The sequence below is a fragment of the Arachis stenosperma genome, chromosome 3 (genome assembly GCF_014773155.1).
Source record: "Arachis stenosperma cultivar V10309 chromosome 3, arast.V10309.gnm1.PFL2, whole genome shotgun sequence".
Taxonomy (NCBI): domain Eukaryota; kingdom Viridiplantae; phylum Streptophyta; class Magnoliopsida; order Fabales; family Fabaceae; genus Arachis; species Arachis stenosperma.
Genome location: NC_080379.1, coordinates 71,987,586 through 72,006,610, shown reverse-complemented (window position 1 = coordinate 72,006,610; position 19,025 = coordinate 71,987,586). Strand labels below are relative to the sequence as shown.

At 40.4% G+C, this 19,025-nt stretch overlaps 1 non-coding gene across 1 annotated transcript; it reads right to left on the bottom strand.

Annotated features, from left to right (window-relative positions):
- Positions 1-5,670: 5,670 nt before the first annotated feature.
- LOC130972740 (small nucleolar RNA R71) lies at positions 5,671-5,778 on the bottom strand. The gene has a single exon (XR_009083903.1). It is a non-coding gene; the product is annotated as a small nucleolar RNA R71 (small nucleolar RNA).
- Between the last annotated feature and the right edge of the window lie 13,247 nt (positions 5,779-19,025).

Here is a 19,025-nt window from a genome sequence, read left to right as displayed (position 1 = left end):
TTAGCTTTGGGGTTTGGGAATTGAAAGGAAGAATTGAGTTATCTTCTTCTTTGTTCTTACTTCTACACTCATCACTCTTTATTTTGAATCTTGGATTGAGAATTGAAGGAATTCTATTTCATTCTTGACTGAGACCTCTCTTTGTTTACTTTCTGCATAATTTCAAAGAATTGTGATTTGGATCTAAGTTTCCTTTACTTTTTTCATCTCTACTTCTTCTGCAATTGTTCTCTGTTGGATCAAGGAAGAAATTGAGATCTAGGCTTGTTCTCTAGTCTCATTCAACCCCTGAGATCTTCAACTTCTCTTTTAGTTATTGCAATTAAGCTGAATTTACTTTCTGTTTTGCTTCTTCAAGTAATTCTTCTTTTCTGTTTAGATCTGCTGCACTTTAATTCAACTTTTACTTCTCTGTTGATTGTCATTTACTTTCTCTTGTTTAATTTCTGAAATCCCAGCTCCCAAAGCCCTTTATGATTCAAGCAATTTACATTTCTTGCACTCTAAGCTTCAGCTATTTACATTTCTTTCAATCTAAGCTTCTGTCATTTATATTACTTGCACTTTAAGATTCAGCTTCTTTATTTCCTTTGCCCTTTAATTTACAGTCAATTACCCCTCTCCCTTTAAATTTCATGCAATTTAGCTTCTGTTGAATACAAATCACTCAAATCAACACTTGTTTGCTTGACTGAATCAACCACCTAACTAAAATTGCTCAATCCTTCAATCCCTGTGGGATCGACCTCACTCATGTGAGTTATTATTACTTGATGTGACCCGGTACACTTACCGGTGAGTTTTGTGTTGGATCGTTTTCCACACATCAGCCGTGTTCAACTTTCGGTAGTCAATGCACACCCGTTAAGAGTTTTGTACCCTTGTTGCTATAAGCTCTCCCTCTCATTTTTTATTGTGGTCACCTCGGATTTCTTTGGCACAACTTGAACGGGACTCACCCATTCACTATCCGAAATGGGGTAGATGATGTCTGCTTCTAATAACTGGGTAACCTCTTTTTTTACAACCACTAGAATGGTAGGATTTAATCGCCTTTGAGGTTGTCGAACGGGTCGAGCCCCTTCCTCTAGGAATATTCGGTGCTCGCATACTTGGGGGCTTATTCCCACTAGATCCGCCAAGCTCCACCCTATTGCCCTTTTATTCTTCCTCAAAACACATAGCAACTTTTCTTCTTGTGGAGGAGTGAGTTCCCTTGCAACGATTACCGGGAACTTATGGGTTTCATCAAGGTATGAGTACTTTAGGTGGGGCGGTAGTGGCTTCAATTCTAGCTTTTGGCCTTGACTTGACACTCGAACTTCCGGAGTATCCGAATGGGGTAATGTGTTCACTTCACTTGGGTCTTCACTTACTTCTTCAATCATATGTTTTTCATCTAACTTTTCATAATGCACTTCGGCCACAATGTTGTCAATTAGGTCACACCGGAATATGGAATGGTTCTCCGGTGGGTGCTTCATGGCTTCTTCTAAGCTAAAACTCACGACTCTCCCATCTATCTCAAATGAGTAGGTTCTTGAATGGACATCCAACTTGAATCTAGAGGTCCTCAAAAATGGCCTCCTAAGTAGGATAGATGAGGTCCTCTTGGCTCCACTTGATGGCATCCCAAGGACATAAAAATCGATTGGAAATACCAACCCTTTTATGCTCACCAATACGTCTTCCGCCACACCCGTCACGGTCATTATGCTCTTATCCGCTAAGACAAACCTAGCCGCCGGCCGCCTCAATGGCGGTAGCTTCAATAAATGATAAACGGAAAGAGGCATAATACTAATACATGCATCGAGATCACACATACAATCAAGGAATTGAACTCCATCTACGGTACAAGTAACCATGCATGGGCCCGGATAATCACACTTCTTGGGCAATGCTCCCATAAAAGCCGAAACAGAACTCCCCAATGGAATAGTTTCTAACTCATGGATTCTGTCCCTGTTCATACATAAATCCTTAAGAAATTTTGCATACTTAGGTACTTGATGGATAGCATCAAAGAGAGGAATAGTTACCTCAACTTTCTTGAAAATCTCCACCATTTTGGGGTCAAGTTCTACACGCTTCCTAGCTTTCTTTGTTAATGTTGGAAATGGGATTGATTGAGCAATTTCTTCTTCCAAGGCCTTCTCATCTTTGGAGACTTCGTTTGTTGGTTGGGAGATTTCATCTTCAACTACCACTTGTACATCTTCTTCCTCTTGAACTTCTTTTATCTCAATTCCCTCCCCATCTTGAGTTACAATTATAGGACTAGGTTCCTTTTGCTTTCTTTCTTGCAATTGTGTTTCGGATCTCAAGGTAATGGCATTGATGCCACCCTTGGGATTGGGTAAAGGTTATGAAGGAATAGCACTAAAACTTAGGGCTTGAGGAGTGGAAGTGGAAGGTGGTTCCATGCGTGCAAGAAGAACTTATAGAGTAGATGTGAGACCAGTAAGACCGAAGGCAAGTGTAGTTTGAAGTTCTTTTTGGCCTTGGAGAAAGGTCCGGAGTGTATCATCTTGCTTGGGAGAAGTGGAAGGGTGTGTGATTTGAGGGGCTTGTTGAGGTGGTTATCTTTGGTGTGGTGGTTGGTAGGTTTGGTAATTTCTTCCTTGGTTTTGTTGAGGGTATGGTTGATTTTATGAGTATCAGTTTTATGAGTTATTGTTGTTCCATCTTTGGTTGCCTCCATTATCCCTTCTTCCTTGTTGGTAATTGTCCCTCCACTGGTTCGAATTATCTCTCCAACCTTGATTATAGTTGCTACCCCCTTGGTTGAAATTGCCTCCTTGTTGAGGATACCCTTGGTTGAAATTGCCGCCTTGTTGGTAGTATCCTTGATTCGGGTGGTCATAGAAGTTGTGAGTAGCCGCCAAGGTGTTATCTTCTTGAAGGCTTGGACATTCGTCCGTATAGTGGGAATAACAAGAACGAATGCCACACACTTTTTGGGGGACCAATTGTTGACTATGTTGTTGAGGGGGTGGTGGAGGTTTAGGGTGTTGTTGAGGTTGTTGTTGACCAAGTTAAAGTTGCTTTAGAATGTTTGTAATCTCACCCAAGGATTTGGTAAGAGCGGCGGTCTCACTACTAGTGGAGACTTCATTTACAGTCTTTGGGCGGTTAGTTCTCCGTCTAGCATGTTAAGTGGACTCGGCCAAGTCGCCAATGAGTTGCCACGCCTCCTCCGCCGTCCTATACTTTGACAAAGAACTGTTGCTTGAGGCATCCAATAAATTCTTGTCTTGTTCTCTTATTCCTTGGCATATATAGCTAAGGAATACTTGAGTGTCAAGCCAAGTAAGGAAGTTCTACTCTATAGCTAGGGTTATCATTTCATCAAACATTTGGTGAGCATTCATAGAAGTCATTACGGAATTGAAAGAAAGGAGTTGAATTCAAACAACAATCACCAAACAATCAAACAATTACATTGATGAACATGAAAATATCTCAATTCATTGATCCAAATAAAAATAACAAAGCATTCATAGATATAGAGTGAAGTAATCAAAAGAACATTGATAAACCACTATTTTATAGTTTATATTGTGTTTAATTGTGTGGTTTTGTCATGATCCTTACCCACTTATTCATCAATTTAGCATGCATTTAGATTTCCTTCCTGAATTTATTACATGTTTGAAAATTGCTTCCTAGAGACTTTAATTATTTAATTTTAATTCTCCTTTATTCCATTCGATGCCGTAATCTGTGTGTCAAGTGTTTCAGGCTTTATAGGGCATGAATGAGACGAAGATTGGAGAGGAAGCTAGCAAAAATGGAAGGAACACAAGAATTTGAGGAGATAACCAGCGAAAATTGACGCGGTAGCATGGCTCACGCGACCGCGCGAAGGAGCGCAAATCGCAGTGACGCGGCCGCATGGCTTGCGCAGCCGCGCGGATTGGAAAGCACAAGCAACGCGGTAGCTTGGATGACACGAACGCGTGAATAGGAAAAGCGCAAGCGACGCGTCCGCATGGACGACGCGATCGCGTGACATGCGTGATCTGCATAATATGCAGAATCCGAAACCAGCGATTTTGGACCCTATTTCGGCCCAGTTTTCGGCCCGGAACAGCAGACTAGAGTCGGAGAATATGCAGAAACAACGGAGACACATTCATTCAGTAGTTTAGATCTAGTTTTTCACTCTCTTAGGTTTTCTCTATATAGCTTTTAGAATTTTACTTTCAATTGGTCTTAGCATTGGAACATTGAGAAGAGTTATTTCCTCATCAAGACTTCATCACTCTAGTTTGTTCTCTTAACTTGGTTTTATTCTTCCATGTTCTTTGTTATGTTCAATTTTGTCATTCAGATACTTTTATGATTAATTAATGCAAGGATTATTTCTTTTTAATTTAATTTCAATTCCAATAATCATGTCTTCTTTAATTCCCTTTCATGTGCCATGGATTCTTTTTTACAATGCGTGAGTAGTTTCATTACTTGATGGGGAATTGATTAAAAGGAACTCTTGAGTTGGAAGGATTGAAGAAAAAAATTTGTAGTTGGGTTAATTGTTGGATTGCTATCCTGTCACCAACGCCAATCCCTTTGAACTAAGTGGGTTGTAACTCGTGAACAGATCTGGCATTCCAACTTGTTTGACTTTCCCTTACCTAGTAAAGGATAACCAAACAGAGTAACCATTAATTATAAATCAATCTTAAAATTCATTCCATCAATGATAGAGATTCTAACCAATCAATTCCCAGTCAAGGCTTTTATTTATATTATTTAAAATTCCTCAATTTAAATCCCAATTTACTTAGCTCAACTTTTTGGAATATCTGATTAATAAAACAGCACACTTTTCTGCAACTCGTTGGGAGATGACCTGGGACTTAAAACTCCCAGTAATTTTAATTTAAACTTTCTGTGACATATTTCTAAATTGATAGGCAGATTTTCGGTGAGTTAAGAACTATACTTGCAACGTAACCATTTTAATAAATTTTTAATTCACCAGCTTCTGCACTCCATTAATTTTTGGCGCCGTTGCTGGGGAGTTGCAATAGAGTGCTAATTTTATCAATTAGAATTTATTTACTTGAATTTTATTTAATTTTGCTACTATGAGCTGCATGTTTCTTCTGTCAAATGACACGTTCACTTCCTGATCCGCGCTTGCTAATATTTGATCCTGAAATTGAAAGAACAATTTCACGAATAAGGCGAGAACAGCGTAGGTTAGTCCGCTCTGAGGGCGGATCTGAAAGTGAATCTGAGGAAGAAATTAGCCCCCGTTCTACTGATTCGGTTGTTTTACGTGCAAAAAACACGGCAGCTAGAAGAGTTACCATTCAGGAGGAAGGAGCTCCTGATTTTATAATGCAACCGTTTCAAGCGCATCATCCAGCGGTAGCTACGGATTTTGAAATAAAGACCACACTGCTAAATTTGATGCCCAAGTTTCATGGCCTACCTGCTCAAGAGCCTATCAAGCACTTGAAAGATTTCCAGGCAGCCTGTTCTACTGTCAGGCGTGATGGCACTGATGAAACTTCAATTCTGCTGAAAGCTTTTTCGTTCTCTCTTGAGGAAAAAGCAAGAAAGTGGTACTACACTCAACCTCTAGCAAATGTATCCAACTGGGATACACTCAGAAAGGAGTTTCTGGAGAAATTCTTTCCATCTGAAGTTACTGATAAACTGAGAAAGGATATCTCTACAATTGTTCAGGATGACAATGAGACTCTCTTTGAATACTGGGAGCGCTTCAATAATCTTCTGGAAGCATGCCCCCACCACATGATTGACAAGATCGTGCTACTCAGCTATATCACACAAGGTATGAGGCCCCAAGATAAGACCACATTGGAAAGTGCCAGCAATGGGTCTATGAAGAAGTACAAGACCACTGATGAAGCTTGGCAATTGATCAGTGATTTAGCTGAATCTACTTGGAACCACAGACAGAAGCAAGGCCGTTCAAGGGCCGTTGCAGAAGTATCTTCTGGCATAGAGACTGCTGCTCTAAATCAAAGCATCTGTGAAATGACCAACCTGCTGAAGCAAATGCAGTTAAATCAACAAGCTCAGAAAACTCAACCGCAGCAAAACCAACAACTAGTTCCACAAAGAATTTACGGAATTTGTGCTGATTACAGTCATTACACTGATGAATGCCCGCAGCTCCAACAAGGAGACAACATGGTGGCATCCACTCACAATTTCTATGACCGCCCAAACCAAGGGTACAATCAAAGTTGGAAATAATAACCATGGATGGCAGGACAATTCAAACCAGAATTGGAGGGACAACAATAATAGGGGAGGCAGAGATAATCAGGGAAATCAGAGGTGGAATAATTACAACAACAGGCAGCAAAATCAACCTTACCGAGCACCTCACCTGAGGCAAAACCAAGGACCACCGAACAATCAGTAGCAAACCTCTCAATTTACTCATTCTTCTGTATCTTCTAATGAAGATTTATTACAAGCTTTTGAGAAAAGACAACTGGCCATGGAAAACACCATCGTGAATAGTATTAACGCTAGTCTGAATGGTTTCACGTCTACTCTGCAAGCTTTTATGACACAACTTGGTTCAGCACAAAATTCTAGTTACCAACCTTCAAGCACCACTGGAATCCCCTCTCAACCATTACCCAATCCAAAGGGAGGCATTAATGCCATCACCCTGAGGTCCGGAACCACACTGCAAGAGAGGAATTAGGAGGAACCAAGCTAACCAGAATACGCCTCAGCTGAAGAGGTGGTAGAATTCGAAGATGTTGAAGAGGAAGAAGATATACAGGACATAGCTGAAGAAAAGATAGCTCAACCATAGGAAGAAGCACAAAAAGGTGCAGGCACCACAGAAAACACTACTCCCATTCCATTTCTACAACTTGCAAGGAAGCCTAGGAAGCAGCTGGAACCTGATCCTAAAATGGTAGAAATATTCAAAAAGGTTGAGGTAGCTGTTCCCCTTTTTGATGTTATTCAGCAGGTACCTAAATATGCAAAGTTTCTAAAAGACATATGTATCCATAAAGACAAAATTAATGAATGAGAAACTATTCCTTAGGTAGTCTATATCTGCTTTAATGGGAGGATTACCTGAAAATGTGTATACAGGTCCTTGCTGGTTAGTTGTACTATTGGTGGTGTAGTAATTATGATTGCATGTGTGATTTAGGAGCATGTGTCAGTATAATGCCTTGTCTATATGATGTTTTAAGGCTCCCTCCCTTAAAAGGTCGGCAGCTCGTTTTGTGTTAGCAGATAAAAGCATTATTACAGTGGCTGGAGTTGATGAAGATGTTTTGGTGAACATTAAAGGGCTCACATTTCCCACTGATTTTAATCTTGGAGATGCCCATAATGATTCAGATAAGCCATCATCAATCCTACTTGGAAGACCATTCCTGAAGACATCAAAATTCAAATTGGATGCTTTTTCAGGGACATACTCCTTTGAAATAGATGGCCGCATAGTAATCTTCAATCTGAATGGAGTCATTGACAACCCTGCAGAAGATTGTTCTATCTTCCAATGTGATGTCATAGACGAAAGTGTGGCTGAAGTTCAAAAAGAAGAGTTTGAAGAGAGGCACACTGGACAAGGTCCAAGTGTGGGGACCCTCTTAACTGACAATGAGAACACTTCGCCATTTTCACAAGCCCCAGATAACCCAGAGCCTGCCCATGATCAAAAGTTAGAATTGAAACCTCTCCCTCCACATCTCAAATATGCTTACCTTGAGGATGAGCAGAAGCTTCCGGTTATTTTTGCAAGAGAACTGACTTCTCAACAAGAAGAGCAGTTACTTGATGTACTGAGGAAGCATAAGAAGGCAATTGGGTGGAGTTTGGCAGACATAGTGGGAATCAACCCTCAAGTATGCGAGCACAGAATATTTTTAGAAGAGGGAGCAAGACCTGTCCGTCAACCGCAAAGAAGATTGAATCCCACCATCTTGGAAGTTGTCAAAAAGGAAGTGACCAGACTATTGGAGGCAGGTATCATATATCCCATTTCAGACAGTGATTGGGTAATCCCAGTACAAGTGGTGCCCAAGAAATCTGGAGTCACTACAGTGAAAAATGAACATGGAGAGCTTATAGCAACTAGAGTTCAGAATGCTTAGAGAGTCTGCATTGATTACAGGCGTCTCAACCAAGCTACTCGTAAGGATCACTACCCACTTCCATTCGTTGATCAAATGCTGGATCGCCTGTCAGGTAAATCACATTATTGCTTTTTAGATGGTTACACAGGTTATTTCCAGATTCATATAGCTCCTGAGGATCAGGAAAAGACTACTTTTACATGTCCTTTTAGGACCTATGCTTATAAGAGAATGCCCTTTGGCTTGTGCAATGCACCAGCTACTTTCCAAAGGTGCATGATGAGTCTTTTCTCTGATCTTATTGAGGACTGTATGGAAGTTTTTATGGACGATTGGTGCACGAAATTGTGATCTCTTCTTTTCACAACTCAAATAATCCCTAGTAATGGCTCCAAAGACTTGGTGCTCAATACCATGGCATCACAAATTCGCACAACTAACCAACAAGTGCACTGGGTCGTCCAAGTAATAAACCTTACGCGAGTAAGGGTCGATCCCACGGAGATTGTTGGTATGAAGCAAGCTATGGTCATCTTGTAAATCTTAGTCAGGCAGACTCAAATGGTTATGGATGATATATGAATAAAACATAAAAATAAAGATAGAGATACTTATGTAATTCATTGGTGAGAACTTCAGATAAGCGAATGGAGATGCTTTGTCCCTTCCGTCTCTCTGCTTTCCTACTGTCTTCATCCAATCCTTCTTACTCCTTTCCATGGTAAGCTGTATGTTGGGCATCACCGTTGTCAATGGCTACAGTCCCGTCCTCTCAGTGGAAATGTTCAACGCACCCTGTCACGGCACGGCTATCCAGCTGTCGGTTCTCGATCATGTCGGAATAGAATCCAGTGATTCTTTTGCGTCTATCACTAACGCCCCACAATCGCGAGTTTGAAGCTCGTCACAGTCATTCAATCATTGAATCCTACTCAGAATACAACAGACAAGGTTTAGACCTTCCGGATTCTCTTGAATGCCGCCATCAATTCTAGCTTATACCACGAAGATTCCGATTAAAGAATCCAAGAGATAAACATTCAAGCCTTGTTTGCTTGTAGAACGGGAGTGGTTGTCAGGCACGCGTTCATAAGTGAGAATGATGATGAGCGTCACATAATAATCACATTCATCAAGTTCTTGAGTGCGAATGAATATCTTCGAATAAGAACAAGCTGAATTGAATAGAAGAACAATAGTAATTGCATTAATACTCGAGGTACAACAGAGCTCCACACCTTAATCTATGGTGTGTAGAAACTCCACCGTTGAAAATACATAAGAACAAGGTCTAGGCATGGCCGAATGACCAGCCTCCCAATGATCTAAGATAGCATAAAACTACTCAAAGATAGCTACCAAGATGAAAATACAATAGCAAAAGGTCTTATTTATAAAGAACTAGTAGCCTAGGGTTTACAGAAATGAGTAAATGACAGAAAAATCCACTTCCGGGCCCACTTGGTGTGTGCTTGGGCTGAGAATTGAAGCATTTTCGTGTAGAGACTCTTCTTGGAGTTAAACGCCAGCTTTTGTGCCAGTTTGGGCGTTTAACTCCCATTCTTGTGCCAGTTCCGGCGTTTAACGCCGGGCATTCTTGAGCTGATTTGGAACACCGATTTGGGCCATCAAATCTTGGGCAAAGTATGGACTATTATACATTGCTGGAAAGCCCAGGATGTCTACTTTCCAACGCCGTTGAGAGCGCGCCAATTGGGCTTCTATAGCTCTAGAAAATCCACTTCGAGTGCAGGGAGGTCAGAATCTAACAGCATCTGCAGTCCTTTTCAGTCTCTGAATCAGATTTTCGCTCAGGTCCCTCAATTTCAGCCAGAAAATACCTGAAATCATAGAAAAACACACAAACTCATAGTAAAGTCCAAAAAAGTGAATTTTAACTAAAAACTAATAAAAATATACTAAAAACTAACTAAATCCTACTAGAAATATACTAAAAACAATGCCAAAAAGCGTACAAATTATCCGCTCATCATCAACGATTTTAGCGTTTATGGTGATTCTTTTAACCTTTGCTTAGATGGATTATCTAGAGTATTAGATAGATGTATTAATACAAACCTTGTATTGAATTTCGAAAAAATGCCACTTTATGGTAAAGCAAGGGATTGTATTGGGACATGTGGTATCTAATAATGGCATTTCTATAGACCCAGCAAAGGTGAATGTTATTTCTAGTTTACCTTACCCCTCTTCTGTGAGGGAAGTCCGTTCGTTCCTTGGCCATGCAGGTTTCTACAGGAGATTTATTAAGGGCTTTAGTAAGGTGGCACTTCCCTTATCCATTACTACAAAAGGATATTGAGTTCGAGTTCAGTGAGGATTGCAAACACGCATTTGATAAGCTAAAGATGCTCTAACTCAAGCTCCAATTGTGAGAGGACCCGACTGGAGCCAGCCATTTGAAATCATGTGCGATGCTTCCAACCATGCAGTAGAGCAGCGCTGGCTCAGCGTGAAGGTAAGAATCCTTTGTATTGCCTATGTGTCTAAGACTTTAGACACTGCCCAGTCCAATTATACTACTACTGAGAAAGAGCTACTTGCTATTGTTTTTGCTCTGGAGAAATTCTGGGCTTATTTACTTGGTACTAGAGTAGTAGTGTATTCGGACCATGCAGCTCTAAAGTATCTATTGGCTAAAAAGGAATACAAACCAAGACTTATACGTTGGATACTGCTGTTACAAGAATTTGATTTAGAAATCAAGGATAGGAGTGGTAATCAAAATTTAGTAGCAGACCACTTGAGTCACCTTGAACATATTAAGGATGATTCTACTCCTATAGATGATAATTTTCCTTTTGACAACCTGCAAGCAGTATCTGAGGTAGTCCATTGGTATGCACCTGTTGCTAATTATTTAGTTAGCCGCACATTTCCTCCACATTTTTCTAAACATCAAAGAGACAAGCTGAAAAGTGAGTCTAAATATTATATATGGGATGACCCATATTTATGGAGATGTGGCGCTGACCAGATAATTAGACGTTATGTACCTCAATCAGAATTCCAGTCCATTTTAGAGGCCTGTCACTCATCTGAGAGTGGAGGACATTTTGGCCCTCAACGAAGAGCTAGAAAGATCTTAGACTGTGGATTCTGGTGGCCTACTCTTTTTAGAGATGCTGCTGAGTTTTGTAAATCTTGTCACCCATGCCCGAAATTTGGTAACATATCCAAGAGGGATGAGATGCCTCAACAATATATGCTTTTCTGTGAAATTTTTGATGTTTGGGGCATTGACTTCATGGGTCCATTTCCAAATTCTAGTGGATATTTTTATATATTGTTAGCTGTAGATTATGTTTCCAATTGGGCAGAAGCAATTTCTACCCGCACTGATGATGCTAACACTGTTGTTTCCTTTGTGAGAAACCATATTATATGCCGCTTTGGATCACCACGAGCGATCGTGAGCGATCAAGGCACCCATTTTTGTAACAGGAGACTAACAGGATTGATGAAGAAGCATGGGATAATCCATAAAGTTGCAACAGCTTACCATCCCCAAACTAATGGGCAAGCCGAGGTGTTAAACAGAGAAATTAAACGTATCTTGCAAAAGATAGTAAAGCCTCACCAGACTACAAGATGCACTGTGGGCATATAGAACAGCATACAAGACACCCATTGGGATGAGTCCCTTCCGCTTAGTTTATGGAAAAGCTTGTCATCTTCCAGTTGAAATCGAACACAGAGCCTTCTGGGCAGTCAAAGGGTGCAACATGGAAATTGAGAAGGCCGGAGCTGAAAGGAAGTTACAACTGCAGGAACTGGAGAACCTTCGCCTAGAAGCTTATGAAAACTCCAGAATATATAAGGAAAAGATGAAAGCTGTGCATGATCAAAATATCAAGAAGAGAGAGTTCCAACTTGGAGATTTTGTTCTCCTTTACAAATCTCGACTGAGGCTCATGCCCGGTAAGTTGAGATCAAAATGGGAAGGTCCATACAGAGTAGAGAAGGCTGAACCGTACGGAGTTTATCACCTAAGCCATCCTTCAAGCTCTGAACTTATTAAGGTTAATGGACACCGCCTAAAGCTGTACCATGGTGAGAAGGTGCAGAAAAGCAAGGAGCTTGAGATCTTCCACCTGGAAGATCCCCACATAACAACAGATTGAGCTAGTGGAGCGTCCAACTTACGGACGTTAAAGCAAAGTGCTTGGTGGGAGACAACCCACCGCGGTACGATCGTTCTTTTCTTCACTTTTAGTTTTTCTTCTTTAAATAACTCTTCTCTTTATTAGTGCTTTCGTGTTCTTTCAATTACATGTCTTTATCTTTAAAAAAAAAAAAATTTCGCCGCGCGACGCGATCGCACCAGCGACGCGTCCGCGTGGTAGGGGAGTAAAGAAAAATAAAAATGAACAGAAAGTTACGCAGGAGCAGCGCTGGAGTCGTGCCAAAGGCACAAATTATCCCACGCGACCGCATCGCTGACGCGACCGCGTCGCATGGAAATCATGGCCTCCCACGCGACTACGTGCTCCACGCGGCCGTGTGCCCTGCATTTTCGACGTAAAAGGGTGCATAATGCCATATTGTGCGAGAGTGGTGCTGGATTGGTGCTGGAAGCACAATCCTTGTCACGCGACCGTGTTACCGACGCGGCCGCGTCAATTATTTTCTGACGCACACTCACGCAATCGCGTGACCCACGCGATCGCGTCACCCAATTTTGGCAATTAAAATGAATCGAACAGAGAGTTGTGCTGGAGCGAGGCTGCACTCGCGCCAGCAGCGCAACACGGGTCACGCGACCGCGTGACTGACGCGATCGCGTCGTCTTACCTGACGCGCACCCACACGAACCGCGTCGCATGCGCCGCAGAGCTCAACCTAATAGCCAAATTATCTTATCTTTCTCTCCTCCAAATCCTCCTTTTTCTTTTCCCCCTTCTTTCTTCTTTCTCCCTTCCCCCTTCTACCTCACCTTTCACTCTCTCTCTCTCTCCCCTCCATTAACAAGGTTTTACCTTCTTCTCTTTTCCATCATCCTTATTATATTATGTATATATATTATTATTCTCTTTTTCTTTTCTTTTTCTTTTCAAATCATTCTTTTTCTTTCTTCTTCTTCTTTTCTTTTTACATGGTGTTAGAAACCTTTTGAGTCATTATTTATCATTATATGCTTGTGGATTATTGCAAATTATTTGACAATTATTTTTCTCTTATTTAAGGGATTGCTTGCATGTTTCTCTTCATATTTTCTATACCCTATTCACCATGCATGCTATATGTTTATGAAAAAGCTCATGTGGCATTATGCACTTCTCTATGTTGTTATACTATTCAATGCTTGCTTTTCACAACTTTCCCTTGTTATTTTATTAATTAGATTTAATTGTCAATACAAACGTGATAGTTTGTTACAAATGGTAATCTAAACTGGACATTGTATGTTTGATATATGCTACTCATGCCTTTGCCTGCATGCCAATAAACCTCTTGCATTCCATTGTCCTATATGCACTTGCTATATTTCCATTAATGTGATTTTCACATGTAATCCGGACCATGTGTTAATGCCATTTATCTTTATTGTGCATTGACTATCACTTACAATACCCTCTTCCTTGCTCTATCTCTTTGAATTTAATTTCCTTTCTCTCCCCTTCTTTCAGGATGGCCACCAAGAACGGAAAAGAGAAAGCTACTTCCAAACCACCAGCAAGAAGAGGAACTAAAAGAGCATTAGTGGCAGAGCCTTCTTCAACCGCAATCAAGCCCTCAACAAAAAGAGTTAAGAGGATAATAAAGGTTGACGACAAGGAGAAAGCCTTTCCAGCAAAGGACACTGCGCGATTTCCCAATCGCTACTGTGAGCAGATGTTCCCTATCCTAGCAGAAAGGAACTATAACAATGAATACCTTCTTATCCTCCCGTCCAATATTGCCACCTTTGTTGAGCCGCAAATTGAGCGAAGACAATGGGGTTTCCTACGGAGACAGCCAAGGCAGGTAAATCTTTCTTGGGTAGTTGAGTTCTACTCCAACTTCTACATACCGACCCTGCAGTCTGTTTATGTCCGGCAGAAGCAAGTCCCCATCACAGAAGAGACCATTCAGCAAGTTCTGAGTCTTCCCCCTATTCCAACAGGAATGGACGCTTTTCAAGAAGCCACCTTCAACGCTAGAGATACCAATTTGACTGGGACTCCGTTCTCGGAGTCATCGCTTTACCTGGCAGCCGTTGGATCTACGGATACCACCGCAACCGCCCTAAGGGAATCTTGGCTTCCGCACTTACCTTGGAGGCTCGCGTATGGGCACAGATCATGTCCCATTATGTCTTTCCGAGCACTCATGAGTCCTCCTTCACTGTGGACATGGCTGTTCTACTATAGTGCATCCTTACAGACCAACCTCTGAATCTCTCAAGACACATCCAGAATGCTATGGAGCATGTATAAATCGCGGGCAACTTACCTTTCCCCGCCTTGGTCTCAAATCTTGTCTCAACAGCCAGAGTCTCCTGCAGAGCTGGGGACACCAAAGCCATGCTTCCACGGAATGATCAATATGTCCCTAACGGGAAATACCTCAGATTTTCAGCAGCCACTACAAGCCAGCCTACTGAGCCGGTTGAAGATATTCCTTCTTCAACACCACAAGCATCTACCACTGAGAAATTGCTCCAGCAGATACTTGAAAAGTTGGATCGGCATGAACAGAAAGCAAAGATGAGAGAGCGCCGTAACGGGTGCCGATTCAAACACCTCAAGGAGCTACTCAAGGGAAGCTTCAAAGACTCAGACACCGCGGACTCCACTTCTTTTACCAGCACCGGGAGCCATGATGGTCCCGACTGTGGAGATACTGCCACCAGCCCACCCCTGTTCCTGACAGATGGCACCGAGGACGGTGCAAAGCCTTAAGTGTGGGGAGGTCGGTCAGTACTTGACTTCCGGAGGTCAATTTTCTTCTCTGACACCAATAATTAGGATATTTTAGTTAGATTTTTCTTTCTTTTATAGAATAGAATAAATTGCATAGGTTAGGATAGTTGCGTGCATGTTCTACTTGATTGAAAAGACAATAAGTTTCTTTTAAAAATCTATCTTTGGAACAAAATTTCACTAATTTTTCAAAATTTTTATGATAAATCTGCTTGAGTTGTATTTGGAACATGATGTTTGAGCTAAAGAACACACAACCTGTGAAAGATTTGAGCCTTTATGTATGGTTACATTATTTAACCATAATTATTTTATTCTTGTGTGTTTACCTCTCTATGATTGTAATCTATATTTTGTTTTATCTTATATGTCCAATATTTATTATATTTACATGCTTGCACATGATTGAGGCCATTATTTGTTTAAACTCACTTATCCAAATCAAGCCTACCCTTTTCAATTACCCTTGTTAACCACTTTGAGCCTTTAAAACCCCATTTGTTCTATATTTTACCACATTACTAACCTTAAGCTGAAAAACAATTGCATATCCCAAATTGAATCTTTCGTTAGCTTAAGATAGAATTGTGTGTGCTAGTTAAGTATGGGAAATTGTGGGAACAAAAGTTGTTAAGGAAATGTGTCATGAAAATTTAAAGGAAATTTGGATACCCATTCATGTGAAACTATAAGAATAAAAAATCTATGTGCATTGATAAGCTTTATTTATTTCAATTCAAAAAAAAATGATGATAAACAAATAAATAAGGGGACAAAATTACCCCAATGTTAAATTCAGAATTCAAAGATCAATGCACATATGATAGAATTAAAATACAAGGTTGAAACATGAGTATGGGTTGAAAAAGGGAATTATGGGTAGCTAGGCATGAATTTAAAAGTATATAGAATATATGTATATTAGGTGAGAGCTTAGGTTAATTAAAGATTCAATTTATAAAGCTCACTTACCCATATATATATACCCTTACCTGCACCTTGGCCCCATTACAACCCTGAAAAGACCTCATGATGTTTGCATTGGTATATTAACTATTGTTGATTGGTTAGGAGAAAAACAAAAGTTAGAAACATGACTAGAGAGAATAGAGTGATTACCCTATACACTAGAGATTAGAGCGTACATACATTATCAGTGAGGGTTCAATGCTTGAATTTTCATGTTTCCGGCCTTCATAAGCTATCTTCTTGCACTTTTATCGGTTTTATTATATGATGATAGAATTAGTGGAATTTGATTTGTAATTGTTTTGAAGGGCTTATTTACTTTTGATCAAGTGGACAATAATCATATAGTTGCATTTATTTATATATGTAGGATTGCATTGCATTTCATGAGTTTCTGCATGTTCATACTTATTTCCTTGTCTCCTTCAATTTAGCATGAGGACATGCTAATGTTTAAGTGTGGGGAGGTTGATAAACCACTATTTTATAGTTTATATTGTGTTTAATTGTGTGGTTTTGTCATGATCCTTACCCACTTATTCATCAATTTAGCATGCATTTAGATTTCCTTCCTGAATTTATTACATGTTTGAAAATTGCTTCCTAGAGACTTTAATTATTTAATTTTAATTCTCCTTTATTCCATTTGATGCCGTAATCTGTGTGTCAAGTGTTTCAGGCTTTATAGGGCATGAATGCGACGGAGATTGGAGAGGAAGCTAGCAAAAATGGAAGGAACACAAGAATTTGAGGAGATAACCAGCGAAAAGTGACGCGGTCGCATGGCTCACACGACCGCGCGAAGGAGCGCAAATCGCAGTGACGCGGCCGCATGGCTTGCGCGGCTGCGTGGATTGGAAAGCACAAGCAACGCGGTAGCTTGGATGACGCGAATGCGTGAATAGGAAAAGCGCAAGCGACGCGTCCGCATGGACGACGCGATCACGTGACATGCGCGATCTGCATAATCTGCAGAATCTGAAACCAGCGATTTTGGACCCTATTTCGGCCCAGTTTTCGGCCCGAAACAGCAGACTAGAGTCGGAGAATATGCAGAAACAACGGAGACATATTCATTCAGTAGTTTAGATCTAGTTTTTCACTCTCTTAGGTTTTCTCTATATAGCTTTTAGAATTTTAACTTTCAATTGGTCTTAGCATTGGAACATTGAGAAGAGTTATTTCCTCATCAAGACTTCATCACTCTAGTTTGTTCTCTTAACTTGGTTTTATTCTTCCATGTTCTTTGTTATGTTCAATTTTGTCATTCAGATACTTTTATGATTAATTAATGCAAGGATTATTTCTTTTTAATTTAATTTCAATTCCAATAATCATGTCTTCTTTTAATACCCTTTCATGTGCCATGGATTCTTTATTTACAATGTGTGAGTAGTTTCATTACTTGATCGGGAATTGATTAAATGGAACTCTTGAGTTGGAAGGATTGAAGAAAAAAATTTGTAGTTGGGTTAATTGTTGGATTGCTATCCTGTCACCAACGCCAATCCCTTTGAACTAAGTGGGTTGTAACTCGTGAACAGATCTGGCATTCCAACTTGTTTGACTTTCCCTTACCTAGTAAAGGATAACCAAACAGAGTAACCATTAATTATAAATCAATCTTAAAATTCATTCCATCAATGATAGAGATTCTAACCAATCAATTCCCAGTCAAGGCTTTTATTTATATTATTTAAAATTCCTCAATTTAAATCCCAATTTACTTAGCTCAACTTTTTGGAATATCTGATTAATAAAACAGCACACTTTTCTGCAACTCGTTGGGAGACGACCTGGGACTTAAAACTCCCAGTAATTTTAATTTAAACTTTCTGTGACATATTTCTAAATTGATAGGCAGATTTTCGGTGAGTTAAGAACTATACTTGCAACGTAACCATTTTAATAAATTTTTAATTCACCAGCTTTTGCACTCCATCAAACATAAATTGAGAATAGGAGAAGAGTAGATCTACAACTTGTATCAAAGCAAGAGTGAATTGGCAATTGATCTAACTAAGAAATCAAAGGAGAATCACAATGGATAATGAAATCCTAGAGAGAGGTTGGAGCTTCTCTCTCCACAAAAAATGTAACTAACTAATGGAAATATCTAGAAAAATGTGTCTAATGAGTGAATTCCCCTCAAGCCCTTCAATCCTTGGACTTCTTATGCTTCTCCCACTAGAACTCTACCCCAAAACAGGGTTGGTAACTGCTTGAAATTGCTGGTCACGTTTTCTTCTTAAAAAATCACATGCGGCCATTGGCGCGTACGCGCACAGTACGCGTACGCGTCCCTTGGGCTTTAGCAATCCGCGAGCAGGCGTGAAGTACGCGGGCGCGTCCCTTGAGGTTCTGGCTCAGCCGCCAAATACGTCGGCTCCTGGCTTTGGCTCCTTCGCGCTGGTCACAACGATGCGCATCCATGCGTACGCGTCAGGTGCACGTGCGCGCCCTTGCTCGAAATTTCAAAGCTTCAATTTCCATGCTCCTTTCTTTTATGCGTGCTCCTATCTTTCCTCCAAGCCATCCTTGCCCTAAAATCTCTGAAATCACTTAACGCACGGATCACGGTATCGAATGGTAATAGAGGAATATCAAAATATATCTAATTTAATGCAAAAGAGGTATGTTTTTATCCATGAGGCAAAATTAGGAAAGGAACACCAAATCATGCATTTTATATGAATAAGTGTGGAAGATCATTGAAAGAACCCTCAAAATCTATACAAGATAAACCCTAAAAACGGGGTTTATCAATTACCCTTACAGAAGGATGGCCCTAAATCATATAACAGGAAGGTAGTAGCCAAGCCTAAGCTAGATTAGTTCCTAGAGGACATATGCCTGCCTGGAACTCAACGGATTGAAAATGCAAAAAGCTAGCCAAACCAGCTGAAAATGGCGAACCTAAAGCCAATTGCTAGAGGATGGCTAGACTTCATTGGGTATTCTATACTCCCCACAAGTAACCGCTTTGAAGTCATTATTCCAAGAGCTGTGATGATTCACTGCATCATGA